The 12027-nt window shown below is 36.3% G+C and overlaps 1 protein-coding gene and 1 pseudogene across 6 annotated transcripts in view; one reads left to right on the plus strand and one right to left on the minus strand.

Annotated features, from left to right (window-relative positions):
* Positions 1-12027, plus strand: part of TMEM117 (transmembrane protein 117) — a 483102-nt gene that overhangs the window by 339928 nt on the left and 131147 nt on the right. The window lies entirely within an intron of this gene.
* LOC128316386 (transcription factor BTF3-like) lies at positions 959-1604 on the minus strand (annotated as a pseudogene).

Consider the following 12027-nt stretch of genomic DNA (forward strand, 5'->3'; position numbering starts at 1 on the left):
ACTAGCGCAATGAACTATAGGCTGTGCAGACTGACTTGTGAGGTCCTGTAGCAAACCAATGCAAAAACATAAATTTAGGTCAATAATAAGCAGAAGTACAAAATATGCCAAGAGAAGCTTCTGAAAAGTATGATTGTCTGTCTCATCCTGCCAGTGGGCTGGGCCTTTTCATAAGATGAGGACTTCCTGAGATGTGATGCTATCTTTCTAGCGGTCAGTACAGCCCTCCCAAATCTTACTGACTTTGTACTATTTATAAGTCTCAGTGCTTACTCATCTTTATTTTGGTAAATGTTCCTTCCCCCCATACCTAACCTTTATAGTTTCTCTTCTTTCTCAAGGAAAAGACTTTAACTTCATTATTATTCCATGTTTACCTGCTTCTACCTTGACTTTCTTACACACACACATGTACAATACCCATGTATGTGTACACACACATGTGCATGCTCAAAAGCATGTAAGTGCACACACACACATACTCACAAATGCATACCCATACAAACATATATTGAATGGATTGTAATCCTTATTTCATGATACTTTCATTATTGATCTATGTAAAACCATCTTTTATGTATACATCTCTATGTCAATCTTAGATGTTATCAGTTTCAGTCATTGTCCATCTGCTCGAGAATCCACAAAGTACACATAATTTAAATTAGTCCCTTATGTTCCATCTACCTCAAATCTACATAGTCATTGACATCCCTTTTCCACCCCCCTTCATCTGTACCAAGTCCAGTACAAAGGGGAGCCAGGAATGAGTAATGATTTCTTCAACTACTATTGTTGTGTGTGTGTGTTTTTTTAATAGGCAAAGAACTTTATTAACCTGATTCCAAACTTTATTCCCAGGCTTCTTCAGCTTAATTAGCTGCAAAGAATGAATTGTGTACAAGCAACAGCTGCAAAGAACTTCAGGGTCCATGGGGCTGGGGCTTAAAATTATTAGAGAACTAGATTTTATCAGATCCATGAACAAAATTTTAAAAAGTAGTCATAATATAAAATAGCAGCTCCCAGTAGCTTCTTTAAGTTTTATCTTCTTCAAAAGTTGGCTGCATTCAGTTTGCTTCATTGCTTCATCAGTTACCCACAAGATCTGAAACTCCGCCATCCTCCTCTTCCCTGGTAGTGAGTTGTGCTTTTCCATCCACAGATTGTGTGGGCAGAACGTCAGCCAGTCTTCTTAAACCAGTCAGACTGTCTGCCTCAAGTTTGGTTTAAGATACTGCGTAGCATTTCTGCCAGCTGCTCTGTCTCAGCATGGCCTGTGATGGCGAACGTGTTCGCTGCCAGGGATGCCTGAACTTCAGGGTTGTGGAAGTGGATCACTGTTCCTTGGTTTGTGAACATACTCACTTCTTCAATACCAGAGATATTTTTTATGTCTAATTTTTTACAGATGTTGTTTATCATCTGCTGCCGCCGTTGTGTGAACCACCTTCTTCTTTCGGTGAGCAGTTCCTTTCCCGCCAATGTGCACTTGTGCTTGCAGTTTGGCGAGTTCCTCCTGGTTCATGATAGTTTCTTTCATCTTGTTGGAGTGGAAATGGGACTGTGTGGAGGACTAGGGTTGGTATTCAGGGGGTCTCGGGTGGACCCCGCTGAGATTAGGTACACACTCGCGAGGATGCAAGATGGCAGCTAGAGCTAACTCTATATTGTTTAACAAAGTCTTAATCTAAAAGGAAACTATTGTTGGCAAAATTTCAAGTATCTGAAAGCATGGGAAGTAGGATTTAGCATGAGAAGTTATTGGGAGCTTGAACAAAAATTTTTTTAAATTTTTTCCTATGAAACTCTACCTAATAATTGTGATTCCCCCAATTCTTTTGTCTGTGAGACTAGTCTTGCCTCTGAATATTCTTTTATTTACTTATTTTTTTTAAGTTTAGTTATTTATTTTGAGAGGGGGGAGGGCAGAGAAAAATGGACAGAGAGAGAATCACAAGCAGACTCCGTGCTGTCAGCATAGAGGCCAGTGCAGGGCTCAAACACAAGAACCATGAGATAATGACCCAAGCCGAAATCAAGAGTCAGACACTTAACTCACTGAGCCACCCAGGTGTTCGGCCTCTGAATATTCTTTTAGTAACCAAACCATGCCAGAGGCAATGCAACTTGCTATGATAAATCAATGAGTGGAGCTGTCATTGTATGGTAAATAGAGAATTTCAAAAAATCACTATAGCTTTGTTCTCCCCAGGCCCACTTCATTTCTGTATTTCTCAGCCCTCCGCTTATCATATTTCCCCAGAACTGTCTTCTGGAAACTTGAGGTAGACCAGCCACCTATACTACCGACCATACAGTCTCTCCTATATTTACAAGGATGGGAATGCTGAGCTCAGTGCTCCAAGATATGTGTGATTTATTCATACTTGAGCTTTGGTGAGGTAGAATCACTGCATGCTGTCTTTTTTTTTGAGTATAGTGTTTTCATGTGTCTTTTCATGGAGCAGTAAATTCGGGGTAGGGAAGGGAACAAAGACTATATGTCAAAGAAAATACTTTGTATGTTTAATCCATATTGAGAAAGAACAGACCACTTTTAGGTTTCCCCTTACACTTCAAAAATATAGCTGGCTGGAATTTTCTTGTAATATACCATGAAGTAACTTAGTACTTAATGAAATGAAATTTGAGTATCACAAAGAGGAAATAAATGACAGGCCAAAAAACTGCCATGAAATTACATTAAAATGTACTTGGCGTACATTTAAATTACCCTAGTTGCATTGCAAAAATAGCACAGTGATAGAGTTGCTGGAATTAAAAGAACAGAATGTTGCCAAGGTTGAAACTATCAAAGGCAATTGAGTGTGTTTTTTTTTTCCCTTGTGAATAAATCAGCTGATTTTTTCCCTTTTGGCATAAGATGCTAAGATGATCTATCCTATCCTATCCTATCCTATCATCTTCAAGTAGATTCTAATTTTACACCTATATTATATACACACTTCATTATTTGTTTCCATTACAGCAATTATAGTATATACATATCTTCATTGCTGACTTTACCACAGTATAATTTTTCTATGCAGAATATTATAGTGCTAACCACAGGTCTCTGAGGTTAATGAATTGGATACTGAGCATCGTTGCTTGTTGTAAATCTGTTGTAGCTGTAGAAGACTCCAGTTAAGCTACCCTTGATTATCAACATTATAGGAATGTTCTATGGTAAAGTTTTACCCTCAATTGGTTAAAGTTCGTAGACTTGACTGGGGGAAGGGAGAAGGGTACTAATATATCTGATACTCTCTACTATAATTGCTGTTTTAAATACATTATCACACCTAACTTTTATAAAATCCAATGACCTAGATGTTATTATTCCTATTATATACAGGAGGAAAGACAGATTTACCTAACTAATGTCATAAAAAGTTTTAAACCCCCATACATATGTCTGCTTTACCTCATCATACTGTTTAAAGATTCTACATTTACCTAACACTCTAAGTGTTTAATGAAAGAAACAGAAAACAAAACAAAACAATGTGGCCCCCTGCAAGAAGCATTTTTATATATATACATACACACATATATACACACATATATAGATAGAGCAATATATATTATATAATGTATGTTATTTGTAATATATGATAAATGTATAACTATAATATGAATATCATATACATGTTGTTACTAACTGAATATTTTCTTCTGAACTTCATATGTTTAATTCCTAACCCCCAGTACCTCAACATTTAACTATATTTGAAGATAGGGTCATTAATGAGGTAATTAAATTAAACTGAGGTCATTAGTGTGGGGCATAATCCAATATGACCGATGTCCTAATCAGAAGAATAAATTAAGACATAGCTACACAGGGAAAACCATGTGAAGACCCAGGGAGAAGACAAAGGAGAGAGGCCTCAGAAGAAAAAACTCAACTCTGTCAACACTTTGATATTGGACTTCCCCTCCAGATTTAAGAGAGATTAAATTTTTGTTTCTTAAGCCACTCAGTCTGTGGTACTTTGTTACGGCAACTCTAGCAAATGAACATACTTGTATGATATAAATATAACAGAAATCAGTGCAACTAGTCTTAATCCCTAATTAATGTTTTTTTAATAATAAAGTTACCTTTGACATTATTCTTAGTAATATATATATATATGTATATATATATATATATATTTATATATTTTTTATATGTCTCCACAGGCAAGGGTAGCAAAAGCAAAAGTAAACAAACGGGACTATATCAAACTAAAAAGCTTTTGCACAGTGGGAAAAAAAACAGCAACAAAATGAAAAGGCAACCTACTAAATGGAGAAGATTCTTTCATATATATATCCAATAAGGGGTTGATAAAATATATAAAGAACTGCTACAACTCAATAAAAAAAAATCGATTAAGAAATGGGCATAGGACCTAAATAGACATCTTCCCAAAGAAGGCATACAGATGGCCGTCAGGCACATGAAAAGATAGTCAACATCACTAAATTATCAGGGAAATGCAAATTAGAACCACAATGAGATGCCACCTCACACCTGTCAGAGTGGCTATTATCAAAAAGATGAGAAATAACAAGTGTTATTGGGAGAAAAGGAGACCCTTGTGCACTGTTGGTGGTCATGTAAATTGGTGCAGCCATTATGGAAAATAGTATGGGGGTTCCTCAAAAAATTAAAAATAGAAATACCATATGATCTAGCAATTCCACTTCTGGCAGTTTATCCAAAGAAAACTAAAGTACTAATTTGAAAAGATACATACACCCCTATTTTCATTAGAGCATTATTTACAATAGCCAAGATATGGAAGCAACCTAAGTGTCCATTGATAGATGAATGGCTAAAGAAGATGTGGGGTGTGTGTGTGTGTGTGTGTGATGGAATATTACTCAGCCATAAAAAAGAATGAAATCTTTTTTGCAACAACATGGATGCATCTTGAGGGCATTATGCTAAATGAAATAGAGAAAGACAAGTGTCTTATCATTTCACTTATATGTAGAATCTAAAAACAAAAGCAAATGAACAAACAAAATAGAAACAGACTCATAGAGAACAATCTGGTGGTTGCCAGAGGGGAGGGAGGTAGGGGTGATGCGTAGATTAGATAAGGGATTAAGAAGTACAAGCTTCTAGGGGCACCTGGGTGGCTCAGTTAGTTAGGTGTCCAGCTTCGGCTCGGGTTATGATCTCATGGTTCATGAGTTCCAGCCCTGCATCAGGCTCTGTTGTGACAGCTTGGAGCCTGCAGCCTGCTTCAGATTCTGTGTCTCCCTCTCTCTCTGCCCTTCCCCTGCTCATGCTTTGTCTCTCTTTCTTTCTCTCTCTCTCAAAAATAAACAAACCTTAAAAAATATTTTTAAAAAGACATACAAACTTCTAGTCATAAAATAAATAAATCATGGGGATGTGATGTACAGCATAAGGAATATTATCAATAATGTTGTAATAGCTTTGTATGGTGACAGATGGTAACTAGACTTATGATGCTCATTTCATGATGTATAAAAGTATCAAATCATTATGTTTTACACCTGATATTAATATAATGTCAATTATAATTTAATAAAAAAAATAATAAAGAGTTAAATAATACAAAAACAATCTGATACCATGGATTTTTACAAAGGCAATTTCTAGGACCTGGATGCCTTTGGTTCATTACATGTTATGCCCAATCTCCCACATATTCAATATTTGCATTACAGAGTCACAGCAGTAGTTGATTTGAAGAAACATGACCCTGGGGCACTTTATTATTTACAGTCATGAAAAAAGATTCAATCATGTTTAGTCTATTGCACTTACATAAACACAAGAACTGTATTATTAAATTTTAGAAATATTTGCAAGTTGAAACAAAATGGTTTTTCAAGTCAGCTAGAAATTCAGTTCACTCAAACAGCTTTTTCTGTCTAATCATGTGTTAAGGTGGAATAGATGTTACTGAAAACAAACCTCATACTTCCTTCTCTATTTGGACATTAATGCTAATTTACACACTCTGCATTTCCAATGTGCTTTAGAATGTATAAAGCACCTTTTGAACACTGTCTCCTCTTCTGTGAAGCCTTCCCAGGCTCTGCCAGGAGATTCAGCACCATTTGATCTCATGTCACTCAGCTTTCCCTCTGTTACAGATTTCACTGCAGTGTAATGTAGCTTGTTTACTTATGTGTTGATTTTCTCAAAGGCAGCAACTAAGCCTGTTCAGATTTCTGTTCCCAGGGCCCAGCAGCTCCTGGCACACAGCAAGTGTCCAGTAAGTGTTCATGTAGCTTCTTATGCTATGCCTTCCCAGAATACTATTTTTACAGCTGAAGAATCTGAGATCCAGAAAGTTTAATTGAGAAGTAGGGTTAGAGAGCAGAAGTTGGCGTGAAGGAGGAGGTGATATGGCGACGTTGGTGGGAAGTCAGAGGCTGGAGCATCTTAGGCATTGAGATTTTGTTTCATAGGGACGCAAAGCCATGAACAGTTTTAAGTAGATGCATGATATGATTTCATTTACATTTTTTAAAGATTGCTCTGGCTGCTGAAAGAAGCAGGGAGACCAATTAGGAGGACGCTGGAGGCTCCCTTGAGAGAGAGATTTGTGATTTAGACTATGGAGAAAGCAGATATGATGAAAAGCTGTAGATTGTTTCTACATGTATTTTAGGAGGAAAACTCATGGAATTTGCTGATGTTTTAGACAGGATGGGGTTATTGACAAATTTGACAAAAGTTACTTGTTACCTGTTATGTGTTAGTCACTGCTTTAGAAACTGAACATATATGGGAAAAAGCAGGTAAGGTGCCTCCTGTCAGGACCTGCCGTTTATACTGTGGTGGGGTTATACAGACAAAAACAAACAAAACGCCCGTGATGATTTTTACCTTAAGGAAGATAAAGCACTGTGGGGACCCCAAGAGGACACTTTAAATTGTGTGGCAAGGGAAATTCCCATGGGTACTTTATTAGAGAGCTAATGACAAGGAACCAGCCATATAAAGTTCTAGAAGAAAGTGTTACATGCAGATGAAATGATTAGTGCAAAAGCCCTGAGGTGGGAACAAGCTTGACATGTTACAAGAACAGAAATAAGGCCAGTGTAGTTTGTAGGAAGTGAAAAAATTGGAGGGTCATTTGGAATTAGGTAGGTCCAAGGGCATTAGGGGGCAAACTGTGGTGTGGAGCCTTTTGGACCACCCTAAGGACTATAGCAGGAAGCCATTGTGAAATTGTAGTTCTTCTACTGAGTGTGTAGAAAGGCAATATGAAAAACAATGATCTGGGTAAGACATGGTGTTGGCTTGGGCCAAAATAGTAATGGTACAGATGGAGAGGTGTACATAGATTCCGAATACGTCTTGAAGGGAAAATAGTGAAGAGTAAGAGATAAAGATGCTTCAAAGATGACCTGTAACATGGGGCCTTGAGCACCTGGACAGATGATGATGCCATTTAGAAATGGAAAATTGGCAGAGGAGCAGATTTGGAGATGAGAATCAAGGTTTCCCTTTGGACAGGTGTCTATTTAACACCCAGGTTATTGGGTCAAATAGACTGATTATCAGAGAAAGAAAGTTTCTGATTTGAACAATGAAATATTAAATGTTAAGTGGAGGTGCCTATTAAACACCATATTGAAGATATTGATGAAACATCCTCACTTATTTAAGATCGATTTACCTTAGGCAAATCAATACCAAACCAAACCAAAAACCCAAACTGTATTTATGAGGGGGTAGAGTCATATTACCATGACCTCCATTTGGTTGAGACATGGTCACAGTTCCTAGTACAGAGTTGACAGAGAGGAACATGTACTCATTGAGCCAGATATGCTAAGCTGGAGGAAAGAACATATAGCATAGCTCATGCACAATGCACAGGGAATCTGGAGCAACTCACTTCTGGATTCTCCCCGCACACACCCATGTTTTGCTTTTCTAAAAACCATCTCTGGACTGTCTCTAATCCCTGGGATACCCCAAATTTCCCTCTTTGTTTTGTAAAGCTGGTGGAGACAATAGGTATGCTCACATTTTCCCCAATTTCCACTGTTTAAAGTAACCTTTGGGAGCCATAATTGAAGTGGTAGTGTTAGTGTTAGTTTTAACTACTAACAAGTGTTAGTTTTAACTACACTGGAAGAAAATTTATTGTGGATTACAGGTGTAGATTTTAGGGGAAAATGTTACTCTTTATTCTAATACTTTTAATATAGAACCACATTCAACACACAAATCAATGGAACAATTTACTTATTAAAATAACATACACTGAACTAATTTTATATTTAAAAAATCCTTAGTTTGATTTTGTGAGCTACTTAACTCCGCAGTCACATTCCTGATGTATTGCTAATGGCGTGTCTTCCCATACATTATCTAAAAGTATTCTATTATCCTCATTTCAGATTCAAATTCGGTTTCAAAGCCCCTATTATGACCTGAGCAAGGTATTTTTATGCTACTTATTGAACTAGCACATAGGCTCTGTGAAATAGTATCATTATTCCAGTTTGTACACGAGGAGGCAGGCTGAGAGTGGTTCGTGAATTGCTCCATATCAGGTAGCTAGTAAGTGCAGGAGCGGACACCCATTTCTTTCTCTTAAAGGATGATCAACCTGGGTTTAAAAGTTAATTTTGCTTCCTCATCCTACTAAAATATCTACTTTTCCAGCTTGCTGTTTATGCAGTTTACTGAATCATATGCTCTGGCTTTACAGAAAGTTAGTTTTATTCTCTAATAATTTTCATATTCCAGAAACGTGAAGTGTAAAGCAAATGATGGCTCTGAATTCTGTCTCTGTCATGGCTTTTACCGGAGCTTCCGATTTATAGAAGTTTCATAACATCAGGGTCTCTGTTTTCACTCAGTGCCCAGAGCAGTAGACACTCAATAAATATGTACCAAATGGATGATGAGCCTATATTGTCTACTAGATATCTCGTCTTGACTGTCCCAGAAACTCCCCTCATTATTTTCCCCTCAATTCTGCTGTTTCCTCCAAGTCCTGAAAATTCTTTCTTTTCGTAACTATGGGATCTGTCCATTATTTGCTATCCTTTCTGCCATTTCCCCCATTTCAGATGATCACCCTCTTTCTCCTGAAATACAACAACAGCTCCCTAACTTATCTTCCTGCCTACTTCCTTGTCCTCTATTAATCCATTCTTTGCTCAAAAGCCAGAATAAAATGCCTGCCTTGTTTAAAAAGTCTTTCAATGGCTCCCCCTTTAGATGGCTTTTATGGTAACTTCCAAAAATTTTAATAGGATTTCGAAGTCAATATTATGAAACTTCTGCTTGGCTCTTCAGCTTTATCCCTCATGACTTCCCACCTATAGCTTCTTGACACTCTTAGCTGTAGCCTTAATAAATGTCTGATTCTTAGATGGCTTGACACTATCACTTGCCTTTGGATCTTTACTCATTTTACCCCTCCGTCTGGAGCACTTAAAGCTTTTTCTTTTTTTAATTGTGAAATAAAGCATAAAAGAGAGAAAGACATACACATAATGTGTTATATAATCAGTAATGATAAAGTGAACACCTGTTTATCTTCTAAGTCAAGAAAGAAAATCCCGCCAATATCCCCAGAGACCCTCCAGTGTCTCCTTTATATTATACCCTCCTCATCTCCTTCCCCCCCACATACAAGCTAACCACTATTCAGACTTTGTGGTGATTATTTCCTTGCTTTTCTGTAGAGTCTTACCAATTTCACATGAATTCCTAAACAGTATGCTTTAGTTCTTCCTCATTTTTAAATTTATATAATTATGCTCTTTATTTCCTTCTTCACTCGTAATTGTGTTTGCAAGGTTTACGCATGCTTTCATGAGTAGCTCTGGTTATATCAGCATATCAACTCCCCAATGAAATTGGAATTTGATTGCAATTTTACTGAAACTGTAGACCAATTTGCAAACAGTTCACATTTTAACAATCTGAATTTTCCAATTTTTGAATAAGGGTACATTTCTCTTTATTTTGATCTTCTTTAATGTTTCTCAGTAAATTATATAATTTTCCTGATAGATGTGTTGTTTGATATATTACTAGGCACTTGGTATTTGGGGATACTCTCGTAAATTATAGTCTTTTTTATTGTTTTATTTTCTAACTTTTGCCAGTACAGAAGACAAAACTAGATTTTATATATTGATCTTGTATCAGCAAGCTTAGTAAATTCTCTTTCTAATTTTTCTGATTTATATGCAATTTATTTGAATTTTATTACTAATCATATTTTCTGTGAATAATTGCAGTTTTGTTTTTAATTTTTTCAGTTCTTATGCCTTTTGTATCTTTTTCTCATCTTACCATGTAGGCTGAAACCATCAATCAACTCTTCAGTAGAAATGAGGAGAATTGTTTCTGATTTCTAATGTCTTTATTAAGTGTGATATTTGCAGTGGGTTTATTTGTGGTTTGCCTTTATTAGTTTAATAATTTTCTTTCCATTGTTAGTTTGCTTTAGAAAAAGATTTTCTGCCTCTGTGGAGAGAGTCATACCATGATATATTTCAGTTAATGCAGTGATGACATTGATTTTCTTTTTCTTAAAACATTTTTTTGAACCTCAGGTACACAGAATTAGATTAATTACAATTCTTGATTCAGGACACTGTCTCCTCTCTAGTTCGTTAATGCTCACATTATGAATTCACTTAATTATTTCAGTTAACTTTTTTTAAAATTTTTTTTTAACGTTTATTTATTTTTGAGACAGAGAGAGACAGAGCATGAATGGGGGAGGGGCAGAGAGAGAGGGAGACACGGAATCTGAAACAGGCTTCAGGCTCTGAGCCATCAGCACAGGCTCCAGGCTCTGAGCCATCAGCACAGAGCCTGATGCGGGGCTCGAACTCACGGACCGCGAGATCGTGACCTGAGCTGAAGTCGGACGCTTAACGACTGAGCCACCCAGGCGCCCCAGTTTCAGTTAACTTTTTCATACAATAGTTACGTGTAGCACTGTCATGCAGAGAAATAGCTGTGTCACTCACAGTAATTGACACTAACATGACCTGCGTCCATTTCATTCCCTGCCTACCCAATCAAAAGTATTTATTTTCTGTTTAAAACGTTTTATTATGTTTTTTTATTTGTGTTTATGAAAAGGATATCATGGTGGCACCTACCTTTTCACGTAATGTTATATTGCTAAAATTTACCCGTGTTTTTGCAGGTACTTATAATTCATTTGTTTTGACTACTGATTAAAATTCTGTTGTGTGAATATAACAGAATTTGTTTGGTTGTTCTCACTTTGAGAAACATTTGGGGTGCTTCCAAGTTTTTGTCATTATTAACAGTGCTTTTATGAACACCCAGTATGTTGATTAATTTGCTAATATTGAAATAAGCTGCATAATCTGGTATTAACATTTTAGTAATGTGTTTAATTTTTCTGTGGTGCTGGATTCAATTGCTAATATTTCTTGAGATTTCTAAAGGTTTCTAAAGGCATCTAGTTTAAAATGCAATATCAGCCTGTATTTTTTTTTTTCCTAACTCTGCTCTCATGTATATATTCAGGCATCATAGAGTAAATTGGGGATTGTGTACCCCTTTTCTGTTCTTGGGAAGCATTTGTATAAAACTGGAATTATTTATTTATTGAATTATTTATTGAATGTTTGGCAGAACCCAATGAAGACATTTTCATCTAGAGATTTTTCTGTAAGAATATTTTTTTATAAATGATTCATTTTCCTTAATTATAATAGAGTGATTTATAGTCACCATTTAATTTTCATCTTAAATTGTTGTGATAAATTATACCTTTCTCAGCATTTGTCCAGTTTTGTCTACATTTTCAGATTTATTGCCATAAACTTGTTCTCAGTCTTCTCTTTGTATCTTTAAGCTCTGAAGAATTTGTAGCCATGGTTCATTTTTCATTCCTGAGATTAGTTATGCGCACCTATTTTTTCTTTCTCATTCTTTATAGTTTTTCAATTTTATTTAGTCTTTTCAAAGAACTATTTTTGTTGACCCTCTCAATTGTAGCTTCTTTTCTTTCATTAATTTTTGTT

This window comes from Acinonyx jubatus, chromosome B4 (assembly GCF_027475565.1).
Source record: "Acinonyx jubatus isolate Ajub_Pintada_27869175 chromosome B4, VMU_Ajub_asm_v1.0, whole genome shotgun sequence".
Classification (NCBI taxonomy): Eukaryota; Metazoa; Chordata; class Mammalia; order Carnivora; family Felidae; genus Acinonyx; species Acinonyx jubatus.